This window comes from Rhyacophila brunnea, unplaced genomic scaffold, assembly GCF_057557595.1.
Source record: "Rhyacophila brunnea isolate RB1 unplaced genomic scaffold, BYU_Rbru_1.0 scaffold_5, whole genome shotgun sequence".
In the NCBI taxonomy this organism is placed as follows: Eukaryota; Metazoa; Arthropoda; class Insecta; order Trichoptera; family Rhyacophilidae; genus Rhyacophila; species Rhyacophila brunnea.
The window spans coordinates 4,516,386-4,533,361 of NW_028233170.1; the positions used below are offsets into that span (position 1 = coordinate 4,516,386).

At 32.7% G+C, this 16,976-nt stretch overlaps 1 protein-coding gene across 1 annotated transcript in view; it reads left to right on the forward strand.

Moving 5' to 3' along the window:
- The window catches only part of LOC147065940 (protein ultraspiracle homolog), a 78,428-nt gene that overhangs the window by 614 nt on the left and 60,838 nt on the right, over positions 1 to 16,976 (forward strand). The window lies entirely within an intron of this gene.

The window sequence follows — 16,976 nt, forward strand, 5'->3', positions numbered from 1 at the left end:
TGAATTCATACAAGGTATCGAATTTTAATATTACGAAGTAACTTGTAAGACTCATTTAGGCTTTTTAAGAATATTGTTGAAATTATTTTGTAGAGTGCATCATCGTATCGTCGTGATGTGAGTGTATTATCTAAGCTCTAAAAACCTAAACACAACAATAATTATCCTTTAAGCCGCGTTGACACGGTCCAAGTACGATCCAAGTAGACTTGGATAGGAATAATTAGTATGAAGATGTCTCATCCAAGTGACAGCTTCATACTATTTATTCCTATTCAAGTGACAGCTCTATACTATTTATTCCTATCCAAGTTAACTTGGATGAGTAGGACGCGGTCTAAGTAGCTTGGATAGGAATAATTAGTATGAAGATGTCACATACGAGTGCACTTGGATGGCACTCGGTCCAAGTGTACTTGGATCGAGTGCCATCCAAGTTAACTTGGATAGGAATAAATAGTATGAAGCTGTCACTTGGATGAGACATTTTCATACTAATTATTCCTATCCAAGTCTACTTGGATCGAGTGCCATCCAAGTGACAACTTCATACTATTTATTCCTATCCAAGTGCACTCGTATGAGACATCTTCATACTAATTATTCCTATCCAAGCTACTTGGACCGCGTCCTACTCATCCAAGTTAACTTGGATAGGAATAAATAGTATGAAGCTGTCACTTGGATGAGACATCTTCATACTAATTATTCCTATCCAAGTCTACTTGGATTGTTCTTGGACCGTGTCAACGCGGCTTTACACTCCAATTGTCAACTTTAACCGGCTGAATGCAAATAGGTTTTCAGTGATTTATGTCGTTGGATTGCTCCTTGGCACACATCCTCTGTCTCTTTTCCTTGGCATAATACGTGGAAGTATGTCTTTCAAGATTCACTGGTCCTCTATGAATAGTTAAAACTTTTCTAAGATTCAAGAGTATCTATCATAATAATGTTTTACTGTAGTTATTCAATTGGAGCATGTGTACTTGTGATGACTGATGACTGATGAGTGACGACTGTCATATTGGATGCATAATTAATAAGGTTAAATAATATTGAGCGACATGTTCAAACAGAGATATAGGCAACTAATAATCCAAATTCATATTTTTCTTAACAACCAAATTATATAAAATAATAATAAAAAAATATCGTTCATTTCTTTATTTCTATTGAAAATCAAAAGAAAATATGACATGATTGTTTTTGTAAATCAGTAGGTAATCTATATCTATGTAGTACTTACCATTATTTAATCTAAGTTCATGATTACACGATTGGAATAAACCAAAACAATAATGCAAATAATCTTTTACAAAATTAGGGTAGATAGGTACCTATATCTAGTCCAAAGAGTTTGGAATATAATGCATGTATGCAGTTGACGGTGATTGTACAGCCACCAAAAAAAATGGTGCTCTAAGTTAGATAAATAGTCTAATAATAAAAATCGATTATCAAGCCGATTAAGTAACAATCGTAAATAACTAATCATAACATCATGTATTTCAATAATTCAATTATTATTTACATTCAGACTAGGGATAATCAGCTTGATAATTTACTGTTATTTTTCAATTAAAACAATAATAATTATCTAGTACTTAATTGGAAGTAAAATTTGGTGCAAAAAAAGGTGCAAGAGAAAAAACCTTTTTTTAAACCAAACTATGTTAACATAGCTATTCATTCGCTCATTATATGGAAGGAGAAGCAATGAAATTAACTATATTAGCGCTCACCAAATTAATACCTAATACTTTTTATTAATTTTAATGGAAGGCACATATTGCCATATTTTATTGTTTTTTTTTTAAATTACATGGTAACTAAATTTATTGTCTATGAAACTACCTAGGTACTATCCATGCTATATTTTTTAAATTTTCCCTACATCCTACAATTAATTATTAATTCTTACAAAATAAAAATACTCTGTGCAGAGTAGTGAGCACTTCCATTGCATTTTTGAATAAGCTCACAGCAATTTATAATGTTACTTCAGTTAAATGAAAGATGGCGTTGGATGAATATTTATTACACACTTATTGTGACTTGTTTGATTGTCTATAAATAATTTTATATCTACTTCTTATTATCAGTGTTGTTTGTTTTAAAACAATTCTTTTGTTGCACTGTTTAAGACATTATTTACATACATTAATATGACTGACTTTTTTAAAAATATAAAATTCTTCTATAGTCAGCAGTACCTACAAACCTACAAATTTGAATCGTCTTCGGTATCAGGAATTAAAAAAATAAGAGGCATATTAAAAATATATCATTTCTGTGATCTACCCCCCTACAATATAAGAAATATGTACTTACTTAAAAACAATAAGTTGTTGATCTCATACTGATTTATGATTGCCATTTTTCTCGCAAGAATTGGTCGTATTTTTAGGCTAATTAAGATTTCGCCTGTAGTAAAAAATTTATGCATAGAGACACCACATTTTACGTACCTACCTATATGATGATTACATAGGTACCAATGATAGCGTCCATCTGACGCCTCTGCCTAGATCTGAAGACGTACCTTACAGGCATAGTGTTAGCACGTTAGTCTACAATCTACATCTACAAGATAGCACTCGATACACGGCAGTCGATGTGGTCGTCATCCACCAAGGGACGACAAACGTATCTATCTGTTTTTTCCAGATATGTCCTGCAGGCTTCAAATGAGACAACGACCAACACACTGGGTAACCAGTTCCTGACCGGCCATGGTGACTTCGCAGCCAAGCTGCATGGTTTTTGTTTGATAGGACATGGGCCGGGTCCGTTCACACACGGGCCCAATTGGCCACGCCGACTTGATATCATCCAAGGCCAACTTTGAAGCATTTGAAAAATTTGCTACGTCATATAGCTGATAGAGAACGGAATAATTCCGATCCCTCCTTAGATTCATCACTTTCAACTCCTGACTCCTGTTTCTCAGTTCAGTACGCGGGTACAGAGGACACTTCATGCCATTAAAGATAAACGACGACAGAGCAAGTTAAGATTCTTTTTATTTTCTAAAACTCTTTGCACCAAGGTGCATAGTTGCTACATCAGTCCCGTGCAGCATCGCTTCGGGACAAGGAAGTGTGGCACTAAAATCTTTTCATTCTGACACGTTTATAGCGTCATTGAAGGCGGCCGTGCACAAACCGCGGCTGCATATACATGGCGATTGGAGATGGGGCAACTCAAATCAGGTACCAATGATATTTATTATATCTATGATATGATTAATCATTGAAAATATAAACTCAACACTTGCATTCTGTTAATACCTATAAACCAGGGATCAGATATTTTATATGATGGGTTGGCCACCACCAGAGCAATCTTTGTTCTATTGTCTGCTACCTGGAACAGTTCGTTGGAGAACACATCCAATCACAAAGCTTCTTGAGCCACGAAATGCAGCGTCGTCCTCTGTTATGTTTTCCGTTGATATTTTTTTGCATAACTAGCATGCTGTACTAGCTGTAGTACTTCTGTCTTCTCATACTGTGGCCGAGGTGCTGTACGTTTTTAGGTTTTGGTACTCGGTACGTTCCTATTCGTTTGAGATCGTCAACATTAAATCTGTCGCCCTGTCCGTTCAAGGAATTTTGAGTCAATACAGCCACATCTCGAATTCCTCAACTCTTCGTGACACCCCTTTGTTTCGTGACCACATCTACATTACATAGAAAAGGATTGGGAGAACCTAATACAAGCGTGTGGTTGAACACCATTGATTTAAACTAAAGCAATGAACAATGTTTCTAAATTGTCTAAAAAAAAATATCGACACAATTCTGCTGTACCTAATTATGATAGTGATAGGGCGATGGTATAACTTCGTCCCAATACAGACCATTTTTAAAACTTATGCAGTAGCCTCCCAACTCTTTCTATTCCTCTCGGCTCTGTAATCCTTTTAATTTTACTTGGACACCGTTCTATGACTGCATTTTTCCCCCGGCCATGTCCGATCGTAATAGGATCACATGGGCCTGCACAGAGTGGAGGTTTGTATTAACAGATTTTGTTTTTACGAGAATTGGATGTCGGCCACTCGCTCAACCTATTAGGTCCATACTCTGACTCATACACAAATTGAAAAACAATATGTGTACTTTCCAGTCCCAGGATTCGAACCTGGAACCCACGGCATTATAGTCCAGCCGCGCGGCCATCGTGGGTTACCTGCATTTATCCATAGGTTACCCATTCGCCGAGCGACATGCCGGCCCTTTACCATTTCCTTTATTTTATCGTGTTCCTAGTATATCTACTCCTTTACATTGATTTATTTTGTGATTTTTCCGAGCTATGTTCAACATTCATAATATTATATTTTATTGCGTTAGCCATCATTTTTGAATCTCTGTTATATAAGGGAAGTCGGAAGTCTCATTGAGCCACTAGGTGAACCTTAGACTATAGATATTGAACAGGTATTTACGATTTATCCACAGTGAAAGATTAATTCTAAAGGCGCTATTCATGAACTTGAGTTAGTTTCATGCATAAAATATAATCTAATAATTGTTTGAAGTTCCTTTCTTCTTCGATGTTTCGTTGCACCATTTTCTGTATAAATTTTCATCAGCTAGTTTGTAACCTTGCCCCAAATACATGGTCTTTACATAATGTGTACGGAATTGCGAGGAGAGATGTTTTCAAATATTCTGGAATACTTCTAATACATTATGCACTTTGCTCCAAACGGTGCCGAGGCTATAATGGTTCGCGCGTAAAATTTCGCTCTCATACTGTTATAATACTTATAATATACTGTTATTTTATTTTTACGTAGGTATTTAGGATAATAAATTATTTAATTAAAACTTCTTTAGTCGCAGTACCGTAGACTCGTCTGGAGAGCCAGGAATGGGAGACAACATTTTCTGCGAAATATCAAGTATCAAATGGCATAAATAAACTAGGAGGTGTTCGATTTGATTGCAGCGAACCTGAAAAAAATATGAAGAATTTCAAATATAGAACGTTCGAAACGAATTAAATGAATTTTGCTGTAGGACCAGTGGATTCACAATAATTTAAGTTCGATGTGTTTTGGAAACGTGAGATTTTCCTTGCGCTGCCTAAAAGTGACCTGGGTAAAACACCAACGATTTTAGCCTAGGTGTAGATTTAATGGTATCTTTGTCTCGCAAGAGGCATAAGTGCTGGTTAATTTTTTGGACTAGAAATTTAATGAATCACATGTTGAATATGTTGTGCTGGTCATGAACCAGTGGAGTTCTGCTGACCATAATTGCGCGGTGGTTGGGTTATTCGGGTTGCGCGCATTGAATTATGAATTGTCTGGAATTATATTTTTTTCGAACAGCGTCAGGCGCACACTTCGAATACCACTGGCATAATATACTATTGTGCCTGTGATTCCTTTATACTGATTCATTTTTTGTTATGACTTCTTATGAGGTGGGTAGGTACGATTTTGAACCGTCCAAATTAACCGGTTTTTTAATGTTTTCCACTAAACCTGGTAATAATAAATGACGGTACATATACCTAACTCGACACCGATACTGTTTCATTCAAAATAGCCTCATGAATTCATGATAGCCTGATAGGTATTGTTTCAATAATCGTCGATTCATTGAAAAGTTGAAATGTGTAGTTCCCTCTGTACATACATATTATAACTTATAACTTTTTGTTTATATGCGCATTCATTCGCGTCAGATTTATAATATTAACACCATACGATTTTTTGATAACATGAATCATTCTTATTAGGCATAGTCCGCACCAAGAAGATCTGTAAATACAGTGTTTTCCATCCGCGTCGTAAAATGAAATTATGTGTATTGACATTTTGTATCAGAACACATTTCTTTTGATCAGTACAATTTACGAACAGTTTGTATACAATATTCATTTGTTCACCGAACTGATGTATCTTAGTCTAGGGCCAAGTCAGAGTTGACGAACCGTTTTACGTACGCGTGCCAAAATTTCCCAAATATTATTTTTCTACTGTCTGGCGTGCCGAGCAGTTTTTCATGGGGACAAAATGTAAAAAATAGTTTTTATGAATGCCATTAAAAAGTTTAAAAATTACAATTGAGTTCTTGAGATTCTATTTTTCATCGTGTTTCTAGCCGAAAACATCTTTGGTTTATATTTTTAATAATAATAAAATTGTTTCCTTGTTTTCCAAAGAGATTGTGGAAGCATTTAAACCACACTTCTTTCATATAATATTCCCCATCACTGAATGGTTTTCCATTTTAGCGATTATGTTTGAGGCAAAACAACAAGCATATGTTTATATTTGAATAACTGCCAATACATTTCATAAGGTTTGTTGGTTGAATATTTTTAATTGCCCGATTGGTCTCAACCATTGCAAATTGATAAAAATCAGAGTGTTATGGCGCGGCTTCCCTCGTCTGATAATATTATGTGACGCATAAATCCTGACTGACTTATGCAATTATATAATATTTAACCCACGTAGGTCAAAATGGAGGTTTTATGATATTTTCAGGGCATAATCCTGGACATTCCTTAAACGTTGTAGATAATCTATTTGTATAATTTTGAAGCCTTGTTATCCTTTATATTTATTTTAAACATTTGATGACTGCATAAAGTATTTTTATTACATAAAATAGAATTCTTTTAAACCTCTCGATCTAATGTTTTAGAATATAGTCATATTTCAGTACATCCATCTGTAGTGGTGTTAAGATTTTTTAGATTTATTAATTTTAAACGCATTTACAAAACGATTAGTAAAATTCATGTTAACATTATATCTGATCCCAAATTTGACAAAAATTAGGCATTTTATTATTCAAAAAATGGGCACGATTAATACATTTGAAGATAATTTTAAAGCTACTGACTACAAGCTATGTCTTTGACCATTGTGTGATAAACATCTTACGAATAATGATTGTTTTATAATAATTATTGACCTAAGAATAAGGTAGTATTTTTTTGAAATACGCCATTTCTATTGGCATTTCCCAGTGGTTAAGCTACAATATACGGCCGTAGCCATAAATTGACAAACAATAAATGAAGTAGGGAGTAAGATCATGTTAGCAATTTTCCCAAATTATAATGAAATGAGAGGTCGGTGTCATCGGCGTGAGAAGATTGCTCATCGCTTAGAATTACATATTGCAGTTGTTACCTACGTAATACAAGGACATTTCTCTTCACAGTTGCAATTTCACCTGTTGCTTCATGCCGTGCCCTACTTTTTTTCGCAGTGTGACATAAGTGTACTTGGGCATTTTCGCCAAAGTTTGTACATTGCATTTTTGGCATGTCCCATGACTTTGATTGATTTTTTCATAGTTATTATATTATAGAATATTGGAAAGTTATGTATTTTTAACATGCAAATTTATTAATTTACTTTATTCGATCAGTTAAATACAACTGTCTGATCTGTATATATTTTTAATTGATTATTTAGATCGAAAGGTAGTGTGTTTTTACCATGTCCCACTCCTAAATTCAAATAAACAAAGTCTGATTTCGTCATTAATTTTGAGTGTGTAAAATTAAATTCGTAGTGTCTTCAACAGCTTACATTATATATTTTTGGAAAATATACAGTTTTTCCGTAAATTTTGACCAATATTGAAAAAAATCACGTTTAAAGTGTGTCCCAGGATATTTGAAAAAGTGGAATTCCACATTCCGTTACCATGATTTTAGCATGAAGGCGAAAAATTTCCACTTTAAATATGTATTTTTTTAATGTAGCAACACTTTTGTATAACACTGATCGCCATTTACAATTTAAATTGTTGGTGTGTGTCGGTATCGCTATCGGAACAGGTTGCTTTCTGGGTTGGTCATTTAAGAAGTTCCACTACTGTTACCACGATTTGTAAGGTAAGAAATCACATACTTATTTCTATTTCACATACTATACACATGGAGCTTATCTTTCATACTACAGATATAATAAAACATATCGCAGGTTTAACAATAAAACTAAGCTAAATTTTGGCTTCAACCACTTCTAAAACAGAATCCGTTACTTCCACTCCATTTGGTGGTAACGTATATGTGGAATGTAAAAGTAACGAAATGGAATGCATAAAGTTGGGTTTACATTGTGTGTTTAGTATTATTGATTGATATCGATTATAAAAAGTTTTATTTTGTCTGTTCGTATGAAAAACAAAAATATTTTCATTAAAAAATATAGAAAATAACCTGACTATATAATAAAGATTAAAAAAGCATGTGATATGTCTGAATGCGCAAAACTAGCGCAGATAAAAGTATGGAAAGATACAAAAACAACAGAAGGAAAAGAAAAAACACCAGACTGAAATAATTGCGAGACAAGCACTGGCTCTGTCATACTCTTTCTGTTATACGCCACCAAAATTTTAAAACTTCTCCATACATTTTAGGCATAGAAATTTTTAAAAATGTATGAAAAAGTATTTTTTTGTCACGTTTAACAGAAATGTGTACCCTATTAGATTTAATACCTGGAACTGTAGGTATTCGCGAAATGTCAGAGAAGTACGTATTGATTACAATCAACCTGTATAGCTACATTTTATGTTTATGAATACAAGTAAATTTCAAGACAACATACAGTCGAACTTGGTTATTACGAGGAAGATGAGACCGACTGAATTTGCTTGTTATAAGCGTTACTCGTTATATCAGAGAATAGGTATTTTTAAATGAGCATGTCACATTACACAAAAAGTCGAAAATAAAAAATTTGGAAACCATCGTAAAAATCCCCGAAACGAGCATGGCATTCATAAACTACAAAAGAAGTTGTTTATTGTAATGAACTCTGGTAGGTACCTACGAACTTCACAAACCTTGGATTTTTCAACCATATGCGTGGATACTTTTTTTATTATTGTCGGGGAAACACCAATAAGGTAGGTACTTAGACACTTTACTAGTGTCATAAACGTAATCCGACCCCGGCGGCATCCTGTCCAATCGGATTTTATTGCTTAGGATCGAAATGTTTTAAAACGATCGACACATTAACAGTATTTTAGCTCGGTTTATCCGATAAGTTGCTCGTTATAACAGTGAATAAATTAAATGTATGGCGAAAATCATAAACCAAATGTCAACAAATGTTTCCTTATTACATCCGAGATCTCGCTATGTCTAAGATCGTAATAACCGAGTTCGACTGTAATTATTTTCGTAAAAGTTATATACTCCGTGCCGCGCTAGAAACTCTCGTCCGAATCCCTTGCTGATTTAATTTTTTTCATATATTGTTAATTTGCTTTAAAATATTTTTTATCCGAGTTACAAATAATATAAATGCCAAATAAAAGTTATGGTAATGTATAGTGTGTCAAAATTATTACCTACCTTATTTTACTAGTATTGTGAAATTTATTATAAAATATGTTGTTTTGTTATTGTGACGCACGTTGAATATATATCTGACTATCAAAAAATTCAAATAAATTTCATAAAACAAAAATTTGTTTTTATGGTAACATGTAACTTTAGCTTTACAAATTACACTCCGTTACCATTTCGTTCCATTCCGAAAATGTCCCCAAAAAAAGTTGAGCGTTAACTATTTTTCATTTGATTATTAAATAACGAAACATATATATTTTTCCAATAAAATTTAGTAAAAGTTATTACTGTCTTTAAAAAATAGCAGAACGAACATTGATTGGTTTTTTCAAATACTAAAGGAAAAATGCTCTGCCATTATAGACATAGGGTAACGGAGTGGAACGAAATGTGCCCAACAATTAAAATTCAATAATATTTTTTGACTATTTGTACTTTTATTTTTAAGTGTATGGTACGTTTACATTTGACACTAATATCGTCATATTTATGTATGACACCATATTCACTTAAGTGTAAACAGTAAGTATATTTGTATCTGCCACTTATTTTGCGTGTGTCGACTCTCACCTGCCACTTATTCAATCTACTTATATACGCAAATGTAAACACCGCGTATTCGACAAGTTCGAACTTGGAGCGATATATCACCGAAGTTGGACCACCGTCTACTTTTATGTCAAGTACCTGACACATTATTCGTAGTTTGACAGGTACCTAGTGAATTGCATATGTATATTTCTAAAACAGCGGACAATCAATTATCATAGGTACACCATGAATGTATGCCCAACGTTTACGTTAATAAATTAAAAATAACGTTTTTGAGAAGTATACGAAATAAGTGTCCGAATAAGTTACAATACCATATGTAAACACCGCATATATTTATTCCAAATGTTGCCATTGAATAAAGTGTCGAGACTTTATTTCAACGAGAAGTATACGAGCATTTTATGTCAGATCCATGCAGGTGTAAACAGTAAGTGAATTTTTATGTCAGACACATAAAATAAGTATAACGGTATAAGTGTCAGATGTAAACGTACCATAACAGAGCTTATTTAAGTGATAAAAAGTGTCTCATTCATGTTTTATAAGCTTAGTTTCGTAGTCACGGAACGGAAACTTATTATGCCCAATGTCATAAAAAAAATGATATAAATATTGTATTAATCAATATTTTGCTGAAAAATTGCTATCACCAATTCAGCAATAGAACAAGGAATCTGCTAGCTATATAAAAATGGTTAATTTGAGTGAAAAAATAATATTACCCAAATTTCAAACATGTACAAACTTTGGCGAAAATGCCCACTTACGCTTTTCATGGAAAAATATTTTTATTTGTAGTAAAAGAAGATGAGTTCTCATGTTTTTGATGCGCCACATACAGCGAGTTTAAAAGAATGTTAGCTTTTTTTATTCAACGAATAGTTCACAAGATTTAAGAATGTAACATTATTTTTATTGAACATATATAATTTTGAAAACACTTCTAAGAAAATAATATATAACCAATGGAAAAAATCTTTTTTTAAATAAATCCCCAGATACCCAGCCGGAATCGATTCTGCGTCTGTCTGGTTTCGCGCCCACGCACATTGACCGCAATGCTATAGGTATACTATCTAATTTCGACAGATTTTAACTAATGGTCCTTACAACACTCTCTAACAAATAATACATCTAAATTCAAGACGTTCACAACATGAGATTTACATTAAAACAAATATTACCGCCACAAGAGAGAACAGAATAAATTTATATAATAATAAAACAACACATAAGTACAATTTTATATAGAAAAATAAAATTTTTAAAACAAAAAACATAGCACGTCACTGAAAATATTTACGTTTTTGGGGAGCGCATTGACCAGTCTTGCACCCCTCGCTAATGGTGCCTGATACTGCCTGATAAGTTTGTCACGAAAACGGTTCCGATCTATAATAAATCATGGCTGCGACACGTAGGTAATTACAGGTGCATGTAAATTCAAATTCTTTAGGATACCAGCGCATCTATTCTATACACAATACTGCTTTCGGCCTTTACGGCAGCTAACTAGGGTAGGAAAGTATCGAAATATTAACACTTATTTTAACAATTACAATAAGTTAGCCGCCTGAACTGTCGCTCTATATCTCACTCTAAAATTTGTCACAGCCAAGAGAGGTGCCGTTAAAACATAGCATTTATTGTAACAATTACAACTAATTTATTGTAATTGTTAAAATATGACTGATGTAAGTTTGACTGAATAATCCGATATTCGCAGTTGACCACTGAATTTGACTGCGTCCGGTTAAACTTTAAAGTAGCAAACATTTACAACTACAGTCGAACTCAGTTATTACGATCACGGTCCACGGACATAGCGAGATCTCGGATGTAATGAGGAAACATGTAATTTTGGCTATAAAATTGATAATAAATATTTGAATAAAATAGAGGAGAGAATGTGTCAATAAAAATATAAATTGTAGAAATTGCAAGTTAAAGGTAGAGCATGATTAGATTTAAGCGTGAATAGTAAAATCGGATAATTGAATTATTCAGGGCCATGAGATCGCGCTGACAATTGTATGTGATTAACAGAGAACTAGCATCTATAAAATATGAAAAAAAAGGAATTTAAATAGACTGAGAAAACTATGTATAAAAGAGACTTATGAGTGTGTGATAAAATTGAATTGATAAAAAGGGCGCCAAGTGCTGTCTAAGTGTGTACATAATTAAATACCATGTAAATAAAGAAAACACTAGATTTAGAGATAACAATAGTTGTTTATTATAGGCAAAAAAAAACATTAAATTTATTTTGACAAGTATTACAATTGAAATTAAGGAGACTCGGTGATCTTTGTTATGCGAAGACATGCTATTCTACAAAAAACATTATAAATAAAAAATAATAGGGTACTCATCTGCTCTGCATCCCTTCAAATTGTAGACACTGAATTTTGGTAATTAATGTTAATAAAAGTGAAAGAAAAACTGGTTTTTAGGTGTGGCCGGCGTCCCGTACCGGCCGTTCACAAAAAGTAAGTTAAGTTGAAAGATCCATCCAGTTGAGAAGTCAGGGTAAAAGTGAACGAGATCGATAAAGGTACAACCCTCCTGTCCGCCAAAGTACAAGTAGGTATCAGCTCCGGCCGCAGGGTGGGGGTTTGTGTGAAAGAGAACCGATCTTGCTTCCTCTTCTATCGGTGAGAATTTACCTACTCTCAAATTACGTATAGGTACGTATCCACAACGTGACAACACCCCTTTTCCACTCAAAGAAAAAAAAGATTGAACTCCTCCCAGGGTTTCCATTGGCAGTCAGCTGTTCATGGTGTGACTTATCGTGGTTGAATTTGCCCACGGCTCGTCAGCATCTCGACCATTGAAGTTCAGTTGCCTCTGCCAGAGTAGCTAAGTAGTAGACCATCGTGTGATACACTGACCCAAGATCAGTAGTGGAGAGTAGTTCCTCATCTTGCAGACTGGTTTGTTCCAAGGGCTTGTCTTTCTTCGAAAATCTTTGAGCATCGTTTGAGAAAAACATTAGACGGTTTGTTCACTTTGGATTCTTTTCACTTAAGGAAATTTCGTTTCTTATTTTTTCACTAAAGGAAATTACGTTCCTTGATTTCACTTTCACTGAATGTTTCTTCAAAGGTAAAATTGTCATTTTCACGTTGAGAAAAAAAAATCTTGATGTTGATGATAATGATAGCAAATACCAGAAATAAAATTGATCACGAAGTCTCAAAAAGTCTCAGAAAAAATAATAATAAAATTATACAGTAAATATACAAAAATTCAAAAACTTATGCTAAACAATACCAATACAATTTATACATGTTGTTAGTCTGCCAGCATAGCAAATAAAAAAATGGTTTTAAGTTTTCAAATAGAAAACATTTGCAAAAGATGATAAATGATTCGTCAATAATAAAAAGCTTTATGAAGAACAAGCAAAGATAAAATTAAAGCGTAGTAATAAGGTATCAAATAAATGAAAGAAAAAGATACATAAGCAATTTAAAATAACATCTATCAGTATGTCCATTTCCAAATTGGAAACTACTAAAAAAAATACTATTTTTAATTCCGTTCAGTTTATTACCGTTACGTGACATCGAGAACATTAATTAATTTATCTTTAAGCTCGCCATAATTTATGACATTCTCATTTAATCGAGTTGACATAGCTTTAAAAAAAGGAAAATATGTTTACAATTAAGTAAACTGATTTGATAAAATAGCTTCAAAAACAAAGGGAAAATATGTTTACAATTTAGTAAACTGATTTGATAAAATAGCTTACCGTTCAATGGTAATGCTTAGGTAAATACATTACATTAAGTAGACAATGTGATATTTAAAATAATACAAAATCTAGTATTGCACAAGCAACATCATAATAATGATGACTTATACAACATAAAAGTTTAAAGATGTAAAGTATCAAGTTACAATTCTTTGAAAATATAAGTAATATTTTACAAGGAGAAATGCATAGATAAGTTTAGATAAAGATAACTCTTGGGAAGTTGATTTAGTGCAAAAAATTGTGTTGGTATAAAAGAAAGCGACCAAGTCAATTATTGCGTTAAGGATTAGTTATTAATAACCAGTAGATCCTGCGATAAGCACATAAGGATAACAGGTGGAAAAAATAATAACATAAAAGATTGAAGCAGTACAATGAAATGCATAAAAAGAATACAAGCCACTGCCACAAATAAAAATTCTACTTCCCATGAATTTCTTAGTTGCTGGAATGGTGTTCACTTCAAGGTTTTCACTCAACGGTTATATACTATCTCACTGTTTGTAAGCAGTCCGTCCATTTATAATTTAAACTAAATACAATTGAAATTTCAGATCAGTATGCAGACTTTTCTGTTTATCCCACGAGGATACTAATCCAGCGTGATGATGCGTGGAAATCTTCTACGAAACGTTATTTAGAAAAAATGATGCGTTAAGAAATACCTAGTCACAAATCTGTCTACCATGATTTCTCTACATGAATCTACTAACAAATAATATTAGGCTTATTAGCGAACTAATAATAAAGAAAAACTACGATTACTGTTGACAAAAAAACAAAAATCTAATCAAAAAAACTCTGGCTTTAATGTCTGCTATTTGCGTTTCAATGCTCTCTCGATGCCACACCTCAACAATTCTTTCTTCAAGGGTACACTAAGTTTTATACAAGTCACATAACTGTGAATTATTGCTCGTTGTATATCCATCAGAAGTTCCATGCACAAATCATTTGACATGTTACATGAGACAACCAAGGGTAGGTTCACATTTAATTCTAACTTAATTACTGCAAGGTAAAAGTGGACATCAAGCTTGCAAAGAAAAACAAAGAGACTTCTCTTATTACGACAAATATGCCCTTTCTTGGACTCACTATCTTACTAACTAAAATTAACCTAATGTGAGACCATTCATGAACAAAAATGTGCGAGAATTACAAAATAAACGAATCTATTGAGAAACCATAATAAACGAGAGCTGCAACACAGCCACATCAAAAACTACATCGTAAGCTAGTGCGAAAATACTGTTAGATACCACCAACGATATCTATAGATAATTACTAATTCAAGTAAAATCCATAACAAAACAAAGAATTTACTCATGTTTCGAGAATTAAGCTAGACAAGCCAACCACTATGCTTTCATGCAAGGAAAACATTCTGAATTTAGAGCCCGTTACGTGACAAATTCATTCATAAGATCTGCTTCTTCTCAACCTTAAATAAGAATAGTAGTGCAATAGCTTATGAAACTCATGCCATAAGACTAATGACTAAATAGAGTGATTGGGTAAAGCTCCTCACTAAATGTTCCCGACCCAAATCAAAGTATCTGTGAGCGACACAGATAAACTACAAAGTAAAGGACCAATCCTAAATGTCCGCGACTTCGCAGTTAAAGAGAGTATGGAGATGTATGAAAATTAAAGTTTTGCATAGAAATCATCCACAATAGAGTAAGATTGAAAAAAAACTAGACCTCTGAACTTATAGTCACTAACACTTACTTCCTATCAAATACAAGCTCAATTTTCATTTCACAAAATTAATTAATAATACTAAAAATAAAAAATATATAACCCTAAAGTGAAACCAAACCATTTTGCAGATTGATTTAACAAATAAGATAGTCAAGTAACAATAAATTACAAGAAAAATTCTGTACACAGTACAGTTGTAAAAAGAGAAATAAAAAAGAAAGAAAAAACATGTTTTAGCGTGAAAACTGAATTGTCCTTGCAAGCATTTGCGTAAAAGCCCTCATGACCACAACCTAGCAAAACTTAAGTTGATGTTGAACGTCCTCAACCATAAAGTAATAGACACAATTAAAAAAACAGGATTGCATTTGGCTGTTGACCACTGGAATACTGCGACACAAATCTCTGCAAGCCGACATTGCTTTTCATCCAATAAAAGCTTTTCAGTGTTGTAGTTGTGAACCTTGAATGAGATAAAACAATTATGTAGATTAAAATTGTCACAACACGTTGAAAGAATATTTGAAAACATATAATATAATTTGTAAGATTTTGTTTTGATCTTAATTTTGAACTAAAGAAATCTCGATATCAGATGTAACGTATAATACTAAAAGATAAGACTAATTGAAAAAGAGAAAAAAAGTAAATGTATTATCTTAAATGCAATATTTTAAGTAATTCATACGTCATTTAAGTATATTATTTACAATACAAAATTACAAAATCATCATACCTAATTTATACACAAGTTTTATAGAGTAACAAATTTGTAAATATCAGTTTCGATATATAATAAGAGCATAATTAATCATGATTCATGAAAATTTGCAAAAAAAAAAAAAAAATATATGACATTGGAATCATTAACATAGATATAGATAAGAATAAACTTAGTTTCTAGACATGATAATGGGTAGAATCACCCCCTTCGAAATGAGTTTGAAAAAAAAAGAATTTTCTATTGTCTTTGAGTGACAATGTTAATTCCAAGATTAATAAATGCAAACTAAGTGATAAGCTTACTCAAAAGTAAAAGTATGTTGAAAAAAAGAAAGAAAATGGTAGCAATATTAACAAGCACAATTAAGTAGAATCTCAGCTTTTAAGAAAAAAAAATAATGTAAAGTAGTTTGTCAAAATCATTTAAATTGTATTGTACAATTTTAATAAAAGTGAAATTTAAAAGTAATGTGCAATTAAAATAAGTTATATTTAGATTGAATGAAAAGATTAATAGTAATTTAAAAAATATTATGCTGATTTGGCAATATCTTTAATATGAAATTTCCCTATTGGTTTGAGATTTTTATCTCCAAGCAAGTAGATTAAAGGCGAAATTTTCTTTAAAACAACATTTTCCACGAATCTCGGCGCCAATTTACTAGAAAAATAATTAGCTGCCGATGATTGCACAAAGTTCTTCCTGTATACAGTATCTCCTTCGCTGTATTGGATTGATTTCCTCCTGAGATTATAACGTTTGGCGTTTCTAAAGAAATTAGTAAATAATTCTTCCTGTACTATATCAAAAATAAATGGGAGTTCGAGTAATTTGTTAGTAAATTTATCTTGCTCGACCATGTTTGGT